This window comes from Cryptotermes secundus, unplaced genomic scaffold (genome assembly GCF_002891405.2).
Source record: "Cryptotermes secundus unplaced genomic scaffold, Csec_1.0 scaffold189, whole genome shotgun sequence".
Taxonomy (NCBI): Eukaryota; Metazoa; Arthropoda; class Insecta; order Blattodea; family Kalotermitidae; genus Cryptotermes; species Cryptotermes secundus.
Genome location: NW_019742555.1, coordinates 115,489 through 125,082, shown reverse-complemented (window position 1 = coordinate 125,082; position 9,594 = coordinate 115,489). Strand labels below are relative to the sequence as shown.

The 9,594-nt window shown below is 41.7% G+C and overlaps 1 protein-coding gene across 1 annotated transcript in view; it reads right to left on the bottom strand.

Moving 5' to 3' along the window:
- LOC111873305 overlaps window positions 1-7,689 on the bottom strand; it is a 10,516-nt gene extending 2,827 nt beyond the window's left edge. Inside the window, exon 1 of the mRNA XM_023867912.2 lies at window positions 7,592-7,689. The gene's annotated coding sequence lies outside the window, so the exon portion shown is untranslated. The remainder of the gene's footprint in view (window positions 1-7,591) is intronic.
- Window positions 7,690-9,594: the final 1,905 nt, after the last annotated feature.

Below are 9,594 nucleotides of genomic sequence, written 5' to 3'. Positions count from 1 at the left end.
TGGCTTGCACCCCCACGCCGGGAATTCGAAAGATGGTGTTGACATATACATTTTCATCCCATCTTCCGTAGGAAGCTTGAACGAGGCAACCCAATCATACTGGCCCTCATTCACAGGCAATTGTAACAAGCTCTGACCTGTCCTTTTAGGCGCGTCCGGTTCCCTGTACCCGAGCTAAATTTATGACTGATCGTAAATGTCATAACTCCGGACTTCTTGTTTCTGCCAGAATCTAGAAATTTTCAACGTAAACACCGTATTGCACGTCCCAGACGATGAAATACGATATTATAGATCACGATACATTTCCAGTAATACCGAAACATAAGACTTTTGAAATTTAAATTACCGACAATTAATTAGAAATAAATTTCGTGGACATCTATAATCATCAAAATAAATAAGGGCTAAGACTGATCAGCGTCAAACAAATGTTCAATATAGAATTCTAACTCGGCAGAAAGGAAGCACACATACACATCACAGTAACGTTGGCTCAGGCAAAGGACTTCTGCAGCATGAATGGTTACGACATGGAAATCATCTCCCAGAACAAGCAGGAAATCATAATCAGTCCAGTGGGGAGAAAATGAAGCATGAAACTAACCAGGAACCATATCTATCGAAAACTGAACGAAATTACCCCAGATACCAAACTGGACCTCAGGAATTACTCCCGCACCAAACAGTAAACACAAATGCAAACGTACTACGGAAAAACATTTCCTCAGAAAGTACCCAATAATCCTATGCCCCAAATGGCACACTATCAACAATACAACGCAGCTACAGAAGTGGGCATGAACTCCGCACCTCAAGGACTTCCTGAACTTAATCTTCCACTACATTTACAAGGGTTTCTGAATCCACCCGTCCTTTGCCCTCTGGGTATGGAGAAGAAGAATGTATATTGGATATTTGTGGGAAAGCCTGAAGAAAGACACCACTGGAAAAACCAAGGCGTAGGTGGCTGGACAATATTAAAATGGATCTTAAGAGAGATAGGATGGGATGGTATGGATTGGATTGATCTGGTTCAGGATAGGGACCAGTGGAGGGTTCATGTGAACACGGTAATAAACCTTCGGGTTCCATAAAATGCAGGGAAATTCTTGAGTAGCTGCAGATTTGACTTCTCCTCAAGAAGGGCTCAGCTCCATAAGTAAGTAAGGTAAAGATATGCCTCCAACAAGCCGTGGAGGCCTACAGGATTGTGAGACGTCAAGGCTCCTACATCTTCTAGACAATCGGCTAACAGATGGCGGTGAGGTTGTCAGCCTTACGCGCCAGCAGGCCGCCCTTTACCCCCAGGAAGATTCGTGGTACTTATTTCTGTTGGAGGCTGAGTCAACTCTAGGGCCATAGTGCAGCTGGAAGGAATAGGTCAATTGAAGAATCCAATGACCTCGTTGGAAATCGAACCCACGAACTTCCGGCTTTTAGCACAGTGCCTCAACCAACTACGATACGACATGCCTCACATTTAAAATGGTGCAAAATGGATACAAATTGTACAGCTCGTTCTTTCTTTAATTCTGAAATCCCTGAAGAAGTTTGGAGTTAATTCACTACCCTGTCCTGAAGTTACTGCACTTTTAATTTTTACTAAATTTACACGTGATCTTATGGAAGTTCGTCATGTCGTACATTATAGTAGATGAAAAACGTGTGAAATGGTTATCCTGGCTTTAAAAATTGTTTATGCTTACAATTTCCGCCTTTAGGAATAATGTTGCAAAATTACATTTTCTTTTACTATGCCGTTACGGAGAAATTAATAATAATGTATTGAAATTTTTACTCGATTTGCATGCTAATCGATGTAGAAGTTCAGCAACGTTGGAAACGGTTACAGAATAGCGAAGAAGAAACTACAGCGAGTTTTCTGCTGAGCGAGTCTTTTCTCATGTACTTATAGTCACTATTCTTCCTTTCCAACAATAAGTTGCTACTGGTATTGTGATGCAAGAAAAACACAATGTAGCAAAGAGAAATGTAGCTACCATTAACCAGCAGCTGTACAACGCAACTAAAGTTTCAGCTGTGGCGTTGGTCCGCTCATGTGGTACCACTGAACTGTGCAAGGCAGCCAACTTATGGAAAACTACAGTGTTGTCAAGTTTAATTCTTCTCGGGGTATTTTAATAATCGAAATGAATTAATTACACAGTTTTCACAAATATAATAACCATTTTATTTAATTAAAACTCGATTTACTACTTTGTATAAGAATACTTTAATTTAAATCCAAGAGTTCCTTTGTCTGGTTCGATTGAGAGAGTATTCACTCTCAAACGTTTTATTATCATGAGTTACACAAATAATAACTGTCAAAAAAAAAGTAAAGCTATCCCTGTAACAGGTCGTGAAGGCGCATAGGGTTGTGAGACGCTGAGTGTCCCACACTATCTAGACAATCGGCTCAAAAATGGCGGTAAGGTTGTCAGCCTTACGCGCCGGCCGCGCTTTACTCCCCAGGAAAATTATTTAATTAATTCCTGGTACTCATTTCTGTTAGAGGCTGAGTAAGCCCCAGGGTCTTGTGCGGCTGGAAGTATTAGATCAACTGAAAGAAATCCAATGACCTCATCGGGACTTGAACCTGCGACCTTCCGGCTTGTAGCATAGCCCCTCAACAAAGATATCTGTGGCAAAAGAATGATAAAAAGAAAAAAAAACACTCCCACATTAACATTTATGACCCTATAACTTACGTATTTAATTCACACAAAGTGCAGATATTCGTTAAATTGAAATTTAAGCTACTTTTATCTAAGACCGTAACTCATATACATCCTTAAATAACATCAGATGGACGGTTCAGTTCCCGGTAGGGTCCGCACCGGCTCTGGAACCCTCCCGGTCTCACATCCAATGGGTACCGGCGACTTTCCCTGGGGTAAAGCGACCGGGGCGTCAAAATGACGACTTACCGCCATCTACTGCCGAGGGTAAGAACTGCGGAACTATACCTCCACTCCTCCATATATTTTCGTGGCTTGATCCTTAATTAAGCTCAGGGATAACTTATAGCAGTATGTAAATTTATTTTTAAGTGGCGCCACCGTCCCTTGACGGCTTGGGAAATGTCCAGAGCAGTATCGTGAGTCAGGTTAAATACCGGCCAGTCTGCTCATGGCAAGTCGACGTGAATTATCGGAGTTTGTACGGGGCACGACAATGGGTGCCAGGCGATGGGACATTCCATTTCCGAAGTTGTGCGGTCATTCAACATTCCTCGATCCACGGTGTCACGTGTGTACCGGGTATACCTTGTGCAAGGCATTTCCACCCACCGTGGACAACGCAGTGGCCGACCACGGGAGCTTAATGATCGTGACCAGCGGCGTCTAGCTAGAATTGTCCGTGGTAACAGACAAGCAACACTGGCTGAAATCACATCCACATTCAATGCAGGAGGTACCAGACGCATATGCAGCAGGTCAGTGCAGCGTTCCTTAGCTTCCATGGGATATGGGAGCAGAAGACCGACCAGAGTGCCTCTGTTAACACCACGACACCGGACACAGCGCCTCACCTGGGCTTGTGACGTCGCTAATTGGACCCTGGAGGATTGGCAAAATGTGGCGTGGTCCGATGAGTCACGGTACCAGTTGTTTCGGGCGGATGGTAGGGTTCGAGTGTGGCGCAGATCCCATGAGGCCATGGACCCCAGTTATCAACAAGGCACCGTGCAGGCTGGTGGTGATTCCCTACTGGTGTGGGGTGTGTCATTGACCGGTGACCGCTACGTTACACTGCTTGGTGACCATTTGCAACCCTTCATGGACTTCATCTACCCCAACAGCGATGGGATATTCCAGCAGGACAATGCACCGTGTCGGAGTTGTCCAGAATTGGTTCAAGGAGCATTCTGGAGAGTTCCGACGAATGGTGTGGCCTCCACGTTCGCCCGACATGAGCCGAATCGAGCATTTATTGGACGTGGTGGAGAGGTCCATTCGCACCCAAAATCCTGCACCTACAAATAGCAGGGAGCTGTGGGCGGCTATCCAGACGGCATGGCTCAACATCTCTCCAGAGGTCTTCCGTCCACTTGTGGAATCGATGCCACGTCGAGTTGCTGCACTTCGCCGGGCTAGAGGGGGTCCTACACGATACTAGGTACCTATCCCATGACTTTTGGTACTTCAGTGTATATATATCAATAGGAGAAGTCAAGTCCCAAGTGTAAAAATATCTATAATGCTGCAGTTTTACAATGAGTTGTGTATTTTCAAGAGTTACCAGAGCTACGGCCATTGACAGCCTACTTACACCTTAAGTGTAAACCAAGTCTGCTGCTGAAACACAATTCATATAACGTAAGCGCAGCTTAGCTTAGCTTAGCAGAGATTATTACGCGCAATAAAGTGACGATATTGTAACATTTTTCAGTACAGTGCAATAGTAATTTTCGCTTGTAAGTTAGAAATATCTCCATTATTACTGACTTCAATTTTAACGGGAATTCAGTGACAGGTTTTAAACACGTAAGAAAAGTAAAACTATCCCTGTAACAGGCCGTGGAGGCACATAGTGTTGTGAGACGTCGAGGCTTCCATATTCTCTGGACAATCGGCTCACAGATGGCGGTAAGGTCAGCCTCATGCGCCTCCCGGCCTTCCTTTGCCCCAAGACATATTCCTGGTACTCATTTTTGATAGAAGCTGAGTCGGCCCGAGGGCCATAGTGCTGCTGGAAGGATTAGGTAGATTGAATAATGCAGTGACCTCATCGGGAATCGAACCCGCGCCCTTCCGGCTTGTAGCATAATGCCTCAACCAACGACGCTACCGCGTGCCCGTCAAGTTAAACATCGATGTGCAAAATACAATCCATGATAAAGACAACGGATTCTATAGTTGTTTATTTAACGACACTGTCAGTATGGAGACATAGTATGACGCTGGATGATGGAGTGAGTGACGAATCGAAAAGGACTTGGAAGGAAGTGGTCGAAGCCTAATCGGGGTACTATACCGGAATTTGCCTGGAGGATTGAAGGGAACTAGAAGTAACCTCAGGCAGGATAGCCGCTGTCTGGCTGAGATTTGGAGTCTGTAATTTAGTGAGACCGTTATAATTCCTGTGTTAGAATCCGTTGCCAGGAAACGGATGGTGGAGACAGTAATAGACTGAAGACACTAGTCTGTGTGGGTCAGTGACCTGTAAAATGTGGAAATAACGATAGCGTTATAGTTGTAGTACGACCTATAAGTGGTCAATAAATCCATTAATCCAAAAGCCCCTTTATAGCGACGCACACTCACAAAACGTGACAGTTTCTTCAAAATATTATGAGTTCGTCCTACATTTTGGTAACGAGACATGAGCAAGGGTCTACATTTTTGCTTAGAACATTTGTGATTTTGTGAAACAAATTTACATCAGAGGAATATGAGATATTATATTGTTGAGGGGGCCCCGAGATAGAAATGTGGAGAACAAATTTTTTAACTAAATAGTGGCATCACTTAAGTGAGGAATTATTATATATTAGATAATAAGTTGTACAAACAGGACACAGATAAAAATACTCGTATATGGGGAAATATTTAGACGGAGTTAAGCGCAAATGAGAAAATAAAGTTAAATAAAATAATAAACTGTAGAAATTAAAGACAAATTGAAAATGGATTATAGACATGAAGGAGACTGTACACCACAATAGTCAGTTGTTAAATAGTGTACAGTTTCATACAATTATGTTGAATGAACTCAACTACGTCAAAGGGATAGACCACACGCTGATGTGCCCCATTCAATTCTGTTTTTACTTTGTTCTGTTTATGACTTTTTTTTTCCCCCTTGGCACTACAGCCCCAGTGGGCCTAGGCGTACCTCCATGAACTTCTCCATTCACTTCGGTTTTTCTAGATCTTACACATTCGGTAGGACTCCTTGGGCGGGTGATCAGCTCGTCGCAAGGCATCTACCTGTACACAAACACAGAAAAACGCACATGCACAAACTAAACATCCATGCCCTGAGTGGGATTCGAACCCACGATCCCGGTTTCCAAGCGAGCGAAGACAGTGCATGCCTTAGACCGCTCGGACTTTACTCTTGACATATTCTAATGCAAAGCTGCAAAGGGTCTTGTTTCAGACCGTTGTAAGTAGGAAATATGACAAGAAAATATGAGATTTGAGTAAAGGCAAAATTTCCCCTGTGCCCAACTGACTAAGCACTACGCTATGAAGACGTATGGGGGAGTTTATATATAAAGCCACATATTCATGACCTCGGCACTAGTTGGAGGTGAGTTGTCAGCTTCACATCCCGGCCGATTTACCCCCATGGAAAAAGCTCCCAGACTGCAGACTACAACCACCTGCTCACGCTGGTTAATCGCTCTCCGATTTCTTATACCCTGAGGATAGGGGCGATACGTACCTCCGAAACGTCGGTTAACACAATATCTACACGTTCCCCACATCCCAGAAGACGGCATTCTTTAAATTATAGTAATAAATTATGACGTTTCTATAGTAAACGAATCATAGTTTCTGCCGCCATATGCAAATTGCTGCTGTACGTACTGCTGCGTTGTACTCTCATTCTTTCTGCAGCCATGTGATTATGACGCACATCTGGTTAGTATATGATTTATTACGTTAAAATCTACATTACTGATCTCCAATAATTTTATCTGTGAATTGAGTTACGTTTGACAGCAAATATCTGGATAAACAATAACTTCATGTAAATCCCAAATTCCGAAAGAGATCCAAATGATCAATATACTATAAAGTTATTATAAATTTTGGAACTTGTTCGTATGATGTAATTAATATTAGTTATATCAAATCTTGTAACTCTGCTGGGCATAATACTTCAGTATAAACAGTATATTTTTGTACAGTGATTGTCTGAAATCTTATATAGCTTTTCTTGCTTTTATAGAAGACACAAGTAAAATTTTCTTTTTCGTTTCCTTATATAACCTTGTCTGTTCCTTAAATACATTTCCCTTCATGTCTAATGTATGCTCTAAATACCTCCAAACATAAGTTAATACGTTGTCACCATGTTGGAATATCTTTCCTGCTACAGAAACTTCATCTTTATACAAATTTCAACACTTAGTAAAAGCATATCCTAACGTTAGTATAAAGGTATAAAGTACCATAACGAGGATGTATCATTTTCAGAACAGAGATGCTTTTCAGTGACCTCTCTGAAGAAGGATTTGCATCTCATTTTTGTAAGTTGTCTATCTATCCATCTCTAACACTACAGTCCTTTGTAGAGCCTTGACCACTTTTCAGTTTCTTAATCCTATACACAGTCGGTAGGGCTCCCTGAACAGGGGATCAGACTGTCGCAAGTTCGCTACCTACTCACAGGACAACACAAACACAGAATAAACGCACACAGACATCCATACCTCAAGTGGGATTCGAACCCACAAGCGAAACTTTCGAACGGGCGAAGATAGTTGATGCCACTGTAAAGGTGTTATATAGCGCTAGAAAGTTATTTCGTGTTAACTGGTAGGCATTTAATTATCAGTGTAAATATACTTAGTGAATCATGTCGTATTCACGTATTAATCAGGTTTTAATTAATTACGTAAATTATTTACCTTATGTAAACCTCGAAGGAACAGAAAGGTGCAGTCAGTGTGCCTCACGACTGGGCTGGGCTGCGCTGGACTGGTATCTTTATGCCTCGCCGCACCGAACGTTCAGCATAGGTTGAGCGTGTTTATGAAACTAGTACGTACGATATTTTCATGTTTACAAATGTGTACGTGGGGTTAGAGCAAAGCCACAAATAAATTTCCCTTCTTCACATGTTCCCGCGTCTTAAGATAGAAATTTTATTCCTTAATGTTTTCATTGTTATAAGGTAAATTTGTCCGTGTACTTAATCACCGTATTACTTCGAATTCAAGATACACACACTTCACATTTTTTGCTGTTGAAAATTTGAGTTGCGTCTTAGGCCGAGGGCACATAAAAAAGGAAACTGGCAACCGCAAATTCCTAGAAATGTCGCAAATTTCAAGCAGGCAACTGGTTTCCGGACTAGCAGGCGCACACTGAGGAAACTTATGTTCGAGTAGTTACTCACATCATCTTAAAAGTGTGTATCTTCGTCCGACGTAATGCATGGTTGTATTTTTTAATTTCGTGCACTTACCTTCTGCAGTGGAAGATAATAATACTGATCCTGCCATAATTTGGCGGTAGTTGAGACCGGTTGAGACGGCGTGAGAAGAGAGGACGACGACCGTAAGGAAAATATTGGGATGTTAATTAATTTGTGCCACAGTTTTAACAAGACTATATACGTGACTGTATAAGTTGTAATTAAGACAGAATTATATGAGAAATAAATGAAATATTAATGCAACAGGATGGTTACATACAATATTAGGAAAAGAAAACATTGTGTGCATCCGTTCTTCTGTGACAACTTAAACTGAAGTGCTTATATTGTTTCGAAAGAACTTAACCAGGATCCGACTCCTTCGTTTCATGAGAAATACTTTCCACAGCCAAATCTATTTTTCCCTGCCTAGTATAATCTGCCATATATATATATATACAGTAAAACTTTGTTATAGCAACATCGGTTTCTGCGACACCTTGTCTATTGCATCAAATATTCAATGGTACGAACTAATTCCTCATAAAGCAACTGTTTTTATACCTTGCTTAGTACGACATGCACAAATGCATCAACCTCGTATGTAACGTCATTTTCATTCCTGAATTTCTCTGATATGGACATTGAACGTAATTTAGAAAGTGTGTATTGGGCAAGTAACAGGAAACAGATGAAGATAACTGATTACTGTACTCGTATCTAGGTACAGTAAGGCACAACAATTGATGTAATCTACTGTAATTTGGTGAGTAGGCCTACCTTTAATATACAGTATTAGTGCGGTGTGTATTGTCAGTGAAAAGCGCTGTAATATGTCTTTGATATTACACATTTGGGCAATTCCACGTTAATGTTACGTTAGTCTGTACTTAACTACGTATTTCACTAAAAAATGCAACATTTTAACTCGGTTTTTGGTAGATTTTTACGTGACTAACATAAGGCTACTGTGGAAGTGCCCATTTCGGTTACAACGACATTCGTTTATAACGACACTATTTTTAGGTCCCTTTGATGACGTTATAACCAAGTTCTACTGTATATATATACACTAGTCTCTTGCTCAGTTAACTGCACAAAATCAAAATTAACAGTTTCGTCAATCTTCCGTGCCATCTTAGGAAACAAATGAATCACTGAAGCGCGTTATTGAACACGTGACACTAGGAAACTTCGCGGCAATGCAAGTGTGAGAAGACTGGCACGCTCCGTTAACTAGAAGTTGATTTTCTCAGTCTCTTCGCGAGTTGCGTTGCCGTTTCTTCATTTTGCCCTTCTCCATTTGTAACATTGGTTCAACTCAAGGTGATAACAGTTCTCGGAAATTTAGGTTTCCAGTTTCCTTGGTGCGCCCCAGCCCTGAAATTTGAGGAATTATTTACCTGTCTGCAGACTGTTCACGGGATAGCCTGGAAAGAACCTAACGTAAATACGTTCGGAGTGGTCCTCAAACCAAATAATCCCCCCCCCCCC